Source organism: Syngnathoides biaculeatus, chromosome 5 (assembly GCF_019802595.1).
Source record: "Syngnathoides biaculeatus isolate LvHL_M chromosome 5, ASM1980259v1, whole genome shotgun sequence".
NCBI lineage: Eukaryota > Metazoa > Chordata > Actinopteri > Syngnathiformes > Syngnathidae > Syngnathoides > Syngnathoides biaculeatus.
Genome location: NC_084644.1, coordinates 3,921,624 through 3,934,000, shown reverse-complemented (window position 1 = coordinate 3,934,000; position 12,377 = coordinate 3,921,624).

Genomic DNA, 12,377 nt, shown 5'->3' with positions numbered 1-12,377 from the left:
GTTTGTGGCGCGCGCGCCCTTTTTGCTTGCCGAATCCTCGCACGGGCTCGGTGGAATGTCAGAGAGATATTCCTCTCACAAGCTGTGATTTATGATCCCGTGCGAGACTCGCGAGCCGGAGGATCACAGGTGGTTTGCAGCTTGTGTAAAAAAAAAACACAAAAAGTTTTAATATGCAGAGCTCGGCGCGAGGATTAAAGTATAGACGTTCACAGGGGCAGCTCGATAATTGTTTAGAATTCAACAGAGGCCTAAAAATTGTGCATCTGAAGCGTTCTAGACTTGAAAACTTTGCCCGCTTCCTTACATTTGGACCTTGGAAAAACAACAAAAAGTCACATCGTTTGCACGTACACATCTTGTAAAATCAACCAAGTGCGTGGCGGCTATTCATTACCGCCAAGTGCGCAGTTAAGGACGCCTGTAAGGCGAACAGCTCGACCTTTGCTCGTGTCACAGTAGAAGCCTCGGCATCAAATCACGAGAGCAAACTGGATCGGCGCCATCTCCCCGCAAACCATGGCTCCGCTCATTGTCGCCACATAATATGCCGCAATTCATACGCACGTCAGTCTCGTGGCTTTGTTGTCAAAATAGACTGTGTACACAACCCGAGGCAATCGTTTCAAACGAAGATGTAGCTCTTTATTGAACATTGTCCTGTCAATAAAACCATATTCGAGTATTTATTATTTTCCTGCCAGTTTCTGCTGAGGCTTGTCCCAGGCAACTTCACGAGCTCGGGCAGGCTTCCCCATTCATTTTCCAAAAGTTATCTTCACACTCTCTCTTTTAATACTGTACTCTACGCTAAAGTATTGAAACGTAAACGATCTCATATCCTAATGGTGAAATTTACAACCCATCCCCCTTCACTTCTTTGACAAGTAATTTAGGCCCAGAGGTCAGGAATGCTTTGCGCTTGTGTAGTTAAGTGTAGTGACCTTTTCAACTCTGCTTTAAGGGTGCCGCGTACCAATTTTAGGCCCAAATAAGAGGTTGTAGTTGTAATTCAAATTTACGCTGAAAATGCACGTAAAACAATAACAAAAAAATTCCAATTTAAAAAAAAAAAAAAAACTCCCACACTGAGATCACATGACAGTCAATCAGAATCTGGCCAAATGTACAAGTTACATTTGGATACATGTAAATTGTGGCTCTGATGCTTGAAATGTCACATGCACAATTAAAAGCCACGCAAAGTCACGTCACAAGATGCAAAGATGACAAACGATATACACCATCCATCCATCCATCCATCCATTTTCTTCACCGCTTATCCTCACGAGAGTCACGGGGAGCGCTGGGGCCTATCCGAGCTGTCAACGGGCAGGAGGCGGGGTACACCCTGGACTGGTTGCCAGCCAATGGCAGGGCACATCGAGGCAAACAGCCGCACTCACAATCACACCTTGGGGCAATTTAGAGTGTCCAATTAATATTGCATGCGTTTGGTATGTGCGAGGAAACCGGAGTGCCCGGAGGAAACCCACACAGGTACGGGGAGAACATGCAAACTCCACACAGGCCGGTCCGGGATTGAACCCGGGACCTCAGAACCTGTGAGGCCTTCACTTTACCAGCTGATCCACCGTGTCGCCAACGACATACACATATTTATATTTTTGTCCATAAGCAAAGTTTTGAATGGATTTATTTATTTATGTGTTGAATGTGTCTTATACACTTAAGAGGACAGGAATAATCCAAATTATACAGGCCAGTGTCTTTTTTTTTTTTTTAATTTTGACCACAATTATTCAGATTCCAGCCGCACGGTGGTACAGCGGGTAAAGCGTTTGCCACACAGTTCTGAGGTCCCAGGTTCGATCCCGGCCCCGCCTGTGTAGAGTTTCCATGTTTTCCCTGTGCCTGCGTGGGTTTTCTCTGGGCACTCCGGTTTCCACCCACATCATTAAAACATGCAACATTAACTGGACACTCTAAATTGCCCCTTGGTGTGATTGTGAGTGCGGCTGTTTGTCTCTATATGCCCTGCGATTGGCTGGTAACCAGTTCAGGGTGTAACCCCACCACCTGCCCCTCGATAGCTGGGATAGGCTCCAGCACTCCCGCAACCCTCGTGAGGATAAGCGGCTAAGAAAATGGATGGAAGGATGATTCAGATTCCCTCAATGATTAGAATGTCTACTTCACATGAACGTTCTTGGGTAGAAGTTCCCAAGATCTAGAGTAGTGCAAAAGAGTCAACCTAAAATCTAGTTATGAATTCATTTAGGTGACGGTCTCTGAAAAGTCTCGTCAAGTTTCTTCTACAGCGTAGAGCTAAGCTGTAAATTTGTTCATAGGTTAGTAGATCCGGCATGGAGAGGACAACGGGAATATTAAGCATGAAGAAATTGCCGTAGATTCCCTGTTCAGTAGTGTAAGTTGCACGCTTGTGGTTTTAGAGTTAATCTATCAAAACTATTTATCATAAATTAAATCCCGACCGGGTACATTATTCTCCCTGCTGCTTTGGATTGTTTAAAAAATCTGCAATAACTTGCACATTCATAAAGCTCGGCTGTCAGAATTTCCCCTGTGAATTTATGCAAAAGAAAAAAAAGTGCACCTCCCCAAGGTTACACAGCAGATTCATTTAGTCCTTACTGTGTCACTCCTTGTCCCCTCCCCCTCCCTCCCAGCTCCATTAGACCCCGCAGACTAATCGAGCAGTACCAATTGCTCCCGCGGTGAGATCATTAAGTAAATTATTTTAAGATCAAACGGTCAGCAGCCACAATGAAGTCCTATGTAATGGTAAAAGCCAGCGAAACTGCCGCCCGCCCTTATCTTCCCAATTAAAGCCCGGTGGGGAGAGCGGTGCACCTCTCAGGTGGATGCCCCCCGACCCCCACCCCCGTCGCCCAACATCCACCAGCTTGAGGCTAAGGTAGGACCCACTAATGGCTCCTTTGAACACGACTAAGGCATCAACAGGATCTGACTTGTACGCCTTTTAAAGCGTTTAAACTCTTCCCGGCCACGTTTTGAAACCGCTGTGATTGTCCACTTGCGGCGCATGCCAACATGGAATTACACGACTGTATATTCCTACTTCACTTTTGGGTTCCGAGTTTAATCTCCGACAAGGGTGAATCTGCTCCCATCACATATTTTTCATGTATTGTTATTGATACACATAGCAAAACTTTTACTGGATATTCAAAGTGAACAAACTGCTAGCCTAAAGATAGACGAACCTGACAAAAGAGCTTTCGGCCTTTTTCTAAACATGACAGTCACCCTAGAATCATTATTTCATAATTTATCTTAGTGTCCTTAATGGTGTTTCTTAGAAAAATAATGCTGTCAAGTGATATTTTTCACACTTAATGCCAAAAAGTCTTTACAGTTATGTCCCAAATAAAAAATAATCATTTGCGACATTTTCTGCATTTTTCTCCTTTTCCATGAAAATAGAAAAGGATCTTAGTGTGTGCAGAGTTCCTTTTTTTTTTTGGGGGGGGGGGGTCTGTTTTTACTGTTTAAGCCACAAGGAGGAACAACTTTATATCGCTGCAATACAGCAGAGGGATCCGTGATCTGATGTGGCAGCCATTTTGCATTCAGAAAATGGCAGACGGCAAAATAGAAGGTGCTATTACTGGGTTACGTATATGTTTGTGTACGTTTCGGAACAATAGCATGAACTTACAGTTATTGTGAAGGTATAAAGGCAATAGCATAATAGGTTTACTGAGTAGTTACGATTATTTATGCATTCATACCTGCAGAGTTTCAAGGGCTTGTAAATTATTCAACTAACATGAGTTCCAGGAACCTGTTTGTATTTCTTGTCATGCACGTTCGTCTTTCCCAATTAGCATTATGCAAAAAGTGGATTGCAGGTTGGCCCCATTTGCTCCATCATTGGGTTCTGTCAACAAAGGTCTGGCGAATCTTTTTTATTCATAAATGAAGTCTTTATCATAATGAATCGTTCCCATACAAGTATAAGAAATCTTGGGCTCCCATGAAATCAGTGGACTGTACTAATTGATGAATTCCGCAATTTTTAATGGTCTGTCAAAAAAAATCATTGTTTATTACGCTCATTCCTAATCTGAAAATCTTTGTCTCACGTCAGTCACAAAACTGGCAAAAAAGTGTGACATGCTTTTGGAAGGGTGCATTTGTTGGCTCATCAGTGGAAAAACAATCATCAGTGAGCACATTCGACTCCAAACGAGCCACGCTTCCACCGTTTGTCCCCCTCAGTTGAAGTTGAAATGCGGAGACGGGATCCAATGCCGCAAAGTGACCCTCGGAGTGATTTATCCTCCTCTGGCATGAAGCATCAGTGTCATCAATCACGTGGTTTTAATTAGCGATGGCCCCCCTCAGTGGCCGACAATCGTGCATGTAATTCAATTTGGGACTCGCTTCCGCCTCGAGAACTTCCCTCAAAGATTTGTCAACGCAGAATAGGTCCATGCGCAGGCTGGAAAAGGGTGCTACGTCAACACGAGCGCACGCCGCTCGCCCAGGAAGCCGTACATTCAATTTTCTACTGAATTTTTGATAGTGAATTGCCCAATAGCCTTGGAGAGTTTACCACATGACAGCATGGTGGACATGATTAGCATGTCCACCATTTCTTGTATTGCAGCGGGAAACCTTTTCATTAATCCGTTTTTTTTTTTTTGCATGTGTTTTGCAAGTACAAACAGAACTTAAAAATAGAATTATAAGACCCAAAGCAGTGAGAATTGAGTAACATGGCAATGTTACAAAAATTAAAAAGGGGAAAAACTTTCCAAAGCTGTGTAAAAAATTAAATCATTTTATGAAACCCAAACAAGCAAGGAAAATTTATATATATATATATATATATATATATATCTATATATATATATATATAGATATATATATCTTCAAGTATCACGAGTGAGGGAAGAATGGAGCGGGAGATCAACAGACGGATCGGTGCAGCGTCTGCAGTGTTGCGGACTTTGTATCGGTCCGTTGTGGTAAAGAGGGAACTAAGTTGAAAGCCGAAGCTCTCAATTTACCAGTCGATCTACGTTCCGACTTTCACCTATGGGCATGAGCTGTGGTTCGTGACCGAAAGAACAAGATCCCGGATAGAAGCGGCCGAAATGAGTTTCCTCCGCAGGGTGTCCGGGCTCTCGCTTACAGATAGGGTGAGAAGCTCGGTCATCCGGGAGGGGCTCGGTGTCGAGCCGCTGCTGCTCCGCATTGAGAGGAGTCAGATGAGGTGGCTGGGGCATCTGATCCGGATGCCTCCGTGGTGAGGTGTTTCGGGCACGGCCCACCACAAAGGGACCCCGGGGACAACCCAGGAGACGCCGGAGAGACTACGTCTCTCGGCTGGCTTGGGAACGCCTTGGTATCCCTCCTGAAGAGCTGGAAGAAGTGGCTGAGGAAAGGGAAGTCTGGGTATCTCTGCTGAATCTACTTCCCCCGCGACCCGACCCGGAAAGGTGGTAGATAATGGATGGATGGATTGATATATATATATATATATGTATATATATATATATTATATATATATATATATATATATATATTACTATTTTTCTATAGACAACTGTAGAGGAATTTGTCATTGAAGCTTAGCAGGACATACAGCCAATGATTAGACTCATCAACACAATCTTGCGCATGAGGAGTTTAATGCATTTATCTATCTATTTATTTATTTTTATTTGGTATTTGTGTATTGCGTATTTGTTTTCAAATCTAAGGCTCCACGGCGACAAGACCCTTTCGCTGTTGTCATTTTGCTTTCCCTCACCGTCATTCTATGTCCGGACAAGACACGACAGCCCTTTTTAGCATCCTCGCTTGAATCTATTCTGATTTTCCTTTTGAGTTGGGAAACCCAACTAATACCAATAGTAAAGAGGCCAGTCTTAAATAAAAAACAATGACAGCTTTGAGACTTAAGGTGGCCATTGAAATGCAAAAATATCCATCGTGGTTACTTAGTCCTCCAAAGGCACTTGAAAGTCTCTCATCTGACACATGTTAACGAACTAATGTTTATTTCACAGCAGTCACCCACTTGTTTTCTAATGAAAGCCTTTTTTGATATCCGAAATTTGATGTGTCATTGTTGCCGTCTCACCTCTGACCTCATCACTGTCACTTTATATTGGCTCCCGCTGTGCCGAGCATCGCGCTGAGGAGAACAACTAAATAACTATTTCACTCACTGAGTAAATGATACACCAAAGCGACGGAATACGTGTAATTTGTCCCAGCAGGATTTTTTTCACTGCCCCCCCCCCCCACACTCCAACGCTAAACGCAGTTAACTTTGCAAGCTTGCAGATGTACTTTGCGGCGCAATCAGAGCCAAATATCAGGTCCCGTCTCTGTTTTGAATCCAAATGCCACATTTAAAGGGTGCTTTGTTCTCGGGACACATCAGCTATCTTTCAGCGTCTGCCCCAATCACCTCCTGTGATGCCTGCATCCAATTGAACTTTTAGAGGTGCTGATTATAGTCTGCCTTGCGACTCCGTGGATCAACTCTATCCTGTATATTGCTCTCTCCTCACAATCAGGCTGCGATTTGGCCTCTGACAATGTGCCCACGCCATTAACTGATGCGCCGAGAGAAGAAATTCTAGACCTGTGTCAACATTTTGGAGGGGGGGGGATGTTGCTTTCACCATGCGCTGATTGACTCTAATCAGCCGCGTCGTGCCAACATCACTTTGGCCCGAGCTCGGTGTGTGTGTGGGTGTGTATTATTGCCTGATTGCGCAGGAAGAGACGAACTGTTGCGTACAAAATAATCGCAGCGTCTTAAAAAAAATAAAAATATGAGTAAATATCCAAATTCCTAGAATTGTTTGTATTCCATTGATGCATTAGAAATTAATTTCAATTGAAAATGTGATGAAAATACTTCTAATTAGTTTTTTTTCTTTTTCACTTACTGGATCTTCAAAAAATCTGAAAGTTTGTTGATAGTACATCTTCCTCTCGCTCTTTTGCCTGGCAGCTCCATCCTCGGACTTTCTCACCTCTAAACATGTCCAAACCATCTAAGTCTGCTCCCTCGAACCTTGTCTACAAAACATCCAACTTTGCCTGTCCTTCTAATACATTTGCTCATTTCTAATCCTGTCCAACCTGCTCACTCCAAGCGAGAACCTCAACATCTTCATTTCTGCCACCTCCAGTTCTGCTTCCTGTTGTTTCTTCAGTGCCACCGTCTCTAATCCGTACATCATGGCCGGCCTCACCACTGTTTTGTAAACTTTGGTCTTCATCCTAGCGGAGACTCTTCTGTCACATAGAACACCAGACACCTTCTGCCAATTGTTCCACCCAGCTTGGACCCGCTTCTTCACTTCCTTACCACACTCACCAATTGTTCTGTATTATTGACCCCACGTATTTAAAGTCGTCCACCCTCGCTATCTCTTCTCCCTGGAGCTTCACTTGTCCGCTCCGCCCCTCTCATTCACGGAAATATAATCTGTTTTACTTCGGCTAATCTTCATTCCTTTCCTTTCCAGTGCGTACTTCCATCTTTCTCACAGTTCCTCCGCCTGTTCGCTGCTTTCAGTGCAGATCACAATATCATCTGTGAACATCATGGTCCAAGGGGAATCCAGTCTAACCTCGTCTGTCAGCCTATTCATTACTACCGCAAACACAAAGGGGCTCAGCGCGGGTCCCTGATGCAAGTCCCACCTCCCTCTTAAAGTCTTCTGACAAACCTACGGCACATTTCACCGCTGTCCTGCTGCCCTCATACACGTCCTGTACTATTTTAACATATACAGTACGGAATGAAAAAAATTCTTATGACCTATCACCAAACAAAATTGTCACAAAAAGTGGATTCACTTGCCTGTTAATCTCAGAATGATACTGATTTAAAGTCTTCAACCAACCTAACATGTTTCTGCGATGTGGGAGGAAGCTGAAGTACCAGGAGAAAAGTCACACGACTAAGGGGAGAATATCCAAACTCCACGAGGGAATATTGGACCCATTCACTCAATCCTCAGAAATGTGAGACCGACGTGCTGCTGAGTGACAGTTAACAGAAAAAAAAAAATGGCAGAGTTTATACTGTTGAGGTGGGATTTTTTTTTTTTTTTAATGCTACACTACTCAGCACAAGTATTGGCTTGTGTACAGAGCAGGTTTGACGGGAACAAAAATGAAGCTTTGACGCCAGTGTGCTGTCTGGCTGTGCAAAAGGTCGTCGCGCCGAGCTGCTTTCGCAATATTTCAATTCTCTGCTAGCTGCCAAAGACGTGAATTTAAGTCAGTCAATAGTCAGGGGCCGGTGGTCGTGTCCAGCGGGTCACTGGGAGGTTTTGGTTCACTCTCTTTTGAGAAGCCCAGTGTCAGGTGTGCTGACAGTTTCAGGGGCAATGTCCAGAGGCGATGAGAGCGAGCGACTGACTTCCTCTATCCTGTGGCTTGATGGCGGGGAGCCTCACCTGGGCTGTAATCTGGGAGGCGTGATCACAAAGTCAAGTGAATTTCGCCTGTCTGACTTCAAACACGACAAGACAGTAAATCAGACTGGTAGACAACGCGAGGCGGCTCACTCATCCCTCGTGCTCACCCCCTCCGCCGCCCTGGGCTGAACAGGAAACAAGTATGCCAGTAATGTCACCCGACTACACGGAACAGACACTTTGGCGCAAAACTCCTTCACAGGGCTGCTGAGTAATGTGCGTGTGGAGGCTGCCTTGTTTTTTTCTCCACTTCAAAATCAACGGCAACGGCAATCACACAAGTACGATAAAGAACATCTTCGGCGTGCATGATATCAGGATTATGATTGAAATTAAGTGCACCAAATACAACTTTCTTTGCAAACACAGTGAAACGTTATCCATAAAGTCAATATTTGTAGTGTAGAGGTTTTGATACACCAGAAAGACGTTTTGATACACACTGGGATAACATTATCCCTGATACTGTATAAGTCAAGTCTAAATCACTTGGGGGCGGGGGGGGGGGGGGTTTCTATATAACTGTACCAAAAACAACATGTTGGCGTTTCCATTTATTTATGCTTGATTTATTCAATTGAGGTATTGTGCCACTGTCAAAATCAGATAAAGAACTGGATGAGCCAAAATTTTCTTCAACTAAATCACAACAAAACTGAGACAATTGTTTTTAGAAATAAAGAAAACAGAATTGCTATTAGTAAACACCTGGACTCTCTATCTTGAAAAACTAAAGACCAAGTCCTAAACCTTGGTGTTCTGATTGATTCTAACCTGACTTTCAACAATCATATCAAATCAATCACAAAAACTGCCTTCTACCATCTGAAGAACATATCTAGAATGAAGTCTTATGTGTCAAGCAAACCAGGAAAACCTCATCCATGCTTTTATATCAAGTAGACTTGACTACTGTAATGGTCTTCAGACTGGACTCCCCAAAAAGCTCATTAAACAGCTGCAGCTCTTTCAGAATGCTGCAGCTCGTGTTCTGACCATAACAAAGCGTTCACAGCATACAACTCCAATCCTAAAGTGCTTGCACTGGCTTCCAGTCAGCTTTAGAATAGCTTTTAAAGTTCTGCTACAGGACTATAAACCGCTCAAGGATTTAGGTCCTGAATACATGAAAGAAATGCTTCCGGATAACAAACCCAGTAGAGCTCTGAGATCGACTGACTTGGGTCAAATAGTGGAGCGCAGAGTCCAAAGCAAACACGGCGAAGCAGCATTTAGCTATTATGCTACACACAAATGGAAGAAGTTGACGACAGAGGTGAGGTCAGCCCCAAGTGAGAATGTTTTGAAATCCAGGTTGAAAACTTTTTTTTCTCGTGCTTTTTCAAATATATCCACTATTTGATCATATTACTTGCACTGTATGTGGTTTTAATTGTCTTTTTTACAATATTTGTTTGTCATTTTTATCCCGTTTTAAATGTTTTGTCTCATTGTTTTCAAATGCCTTTAATCATGTAAAGCACATTGAGTTACTTCGTGTATGAAATGCGCTATACAAATAAATTTGCTTTGCTTATGATGATTAATCATCTAAAAGTACATTTTATCATCTTTGCCAGTACAAAATCATCCCCAAAACATATTTATATAAAAGGAAAAACAGATATTAAATCAAAATAAACTCCCCTTCCATTTGTCTCTATTTATTCAAAATACGTGTATTTAATGTGCAATTAATCTCATTTTCTTTTCTTTTGTTGTTGTTGTTGTTATGTGATGGCAGATGGCAGAAATAGGCTGCAGCATCACTATGTGGATTTGATGTCGGAAGATGCCGGAAGACTTACAGTCTTGCGTTGGCACAGGTTTGTGTGAGGATGCTCATAGGGAAGAGCAAAAAAAGTGCTGGATGAGAAAAGGAAGAGCAAGGGTACTGTGTTATTTCAAGGCTCCCACTTTACATGGCTGCATAGGAAATGAAGGCCTTCAATCAAGAGGGATTGCCCGAGAGCAACACTCAGCACCGCCGGTAATAACAAAAGGGATAAATCCATCAGATGTGAAGAGGATGAAAAATAAAACGAAGCGACGGAAAAACCCGGGGTCGTAAACGCAAATGTTTAGACGCACAATCTACAAAAATGCTTTTTGCATCACATTGCACTTCGTGATTAGAGCAAAAACACCGTCAGACTGCAGATGACAATATCCTGCCACTTTGAATTGCTGCGATAAGCAGATGTACGAGCTTTATTCTGCATAATAAGGAGGAAAACAAGAAGTAGACAGGAATCATGGTCCAAAACTTTATAATACAACTGTATATACGGCCTCTTTTTTTGATCAACTAATCGATCAATCTTGAGGAGGAGGAGGAGGAGAGCAAGGGCCTGTATCTCCCCAAATTGGGTTAAACGGTTCTTTGTTTACAAATTTCAGACAACAATTGAAGAAAAGCTAGGAACACATTTCCACATCGTGGAGAGAGATACCTCGACAAACAGGTGCGACCATTCGTGGCACGCGAAGTTGATGAAAGTGACACAAACTGGGCTGTCTCCTTCGAGCTTAGAAGGCAATTTAAAAAGCAATACGCATTCAAAGAGAACCGGTGTCATATCTGTGCAGCCCTTGCGGAATATAGCCATAAAATTAACAACATTATATAAGGGTTAATGCATCTCGCCATTCATCAACAAGTTTGCTTAGTCTGAATATGAGCCCGGCGCACCAGTGCTTTAACAATCAATACATTATCTTATGCGCACAGCCCAAAACGTTGTTTTTTTTTTTTTTTGCGAGTGTGCAAAACTAATGAAAAGGGCAGCCAGTCAGTAAAAGAGCAATTGATAAAAGTGAAAAAGTGAGGCTGCGCCGGTGCTGGGGAGGGCCAGTGAAAAATCTCTGCTGACCCTCTCATCCCTGCACTCATCTATCTCTCACTACTGTCCACTGATAGATTTCCCCTCGCTGATTTATTGCAGAAAAAAAAGTGTCACAGTGGAATGGGCTTTTGATAAAATTGTCCGAGAGCTTCCAGGCCATAAATCCTGATCTTTACATCCATGTTTGCCGGCTACATTCGCATTCTGCCGCCATCGATAGGAGCGCTCCAAACGTGACAACTAATCAATAACTTTACAATATGCGGGGCAGTTTGGGAAAACACGAACATTTATATTTAACAAAGAGCATATTTCTCTTTTATATTGTGCAAACTACACGTATGCCTAAAATAACATACTGAGTGTTTTTTGGGCTTATTTCTAATTGTCTCAAATAAAGTGCATACTAACTGGATATTTTGAAAGGCAAAGAAAACAACTGAGCGTATGTACAAGCATAATATCTTTTATCATATCATATAAAAAATGTTCAGTCTATCATGACTTAATTCTCAGGATATACTTTTTTTCCCCTCAAAATATAATGACATTATCCTGATAACTTTTATCCATCCATTTTCATAGCCTCTTATCCTCACAACGGTCGCGGTTAGTCCGAGAGCCTATCCCAGCTGTCAACGGGCAGGAGGCGGGGGACACCCTGAACTGGTTGCCAGCCAATCGCGGGGCAAATTTTAAACATTTTTGATGTATTTTGGCTTTATTTTTCACTATAGTCTCATCTGTGTAATTGCAACATTATGACTTTATCAGAATACTATGACTTGTTCAACAATAATAAGGGATAGATTATGTAACTATATGACTTTAATGTAATTCTACAACATTATTCTGAAAACAACTTTTGTTTCCTTTAGAATAAAGCTTTATTGTTGTAACTTCATTCCCATTACAGTGATATTACAATTTCATTCTTGCAGCGTTCCGATGTATTCCTCCACAAATATCTGATCCATAAAATTGTGAAAGGCTCTGGATTTAGCACGCCAGTCTGCGGGCAGGTGAGAAAACCCTCCGGCGCACAACGTACGGCGGACAGAAAGCC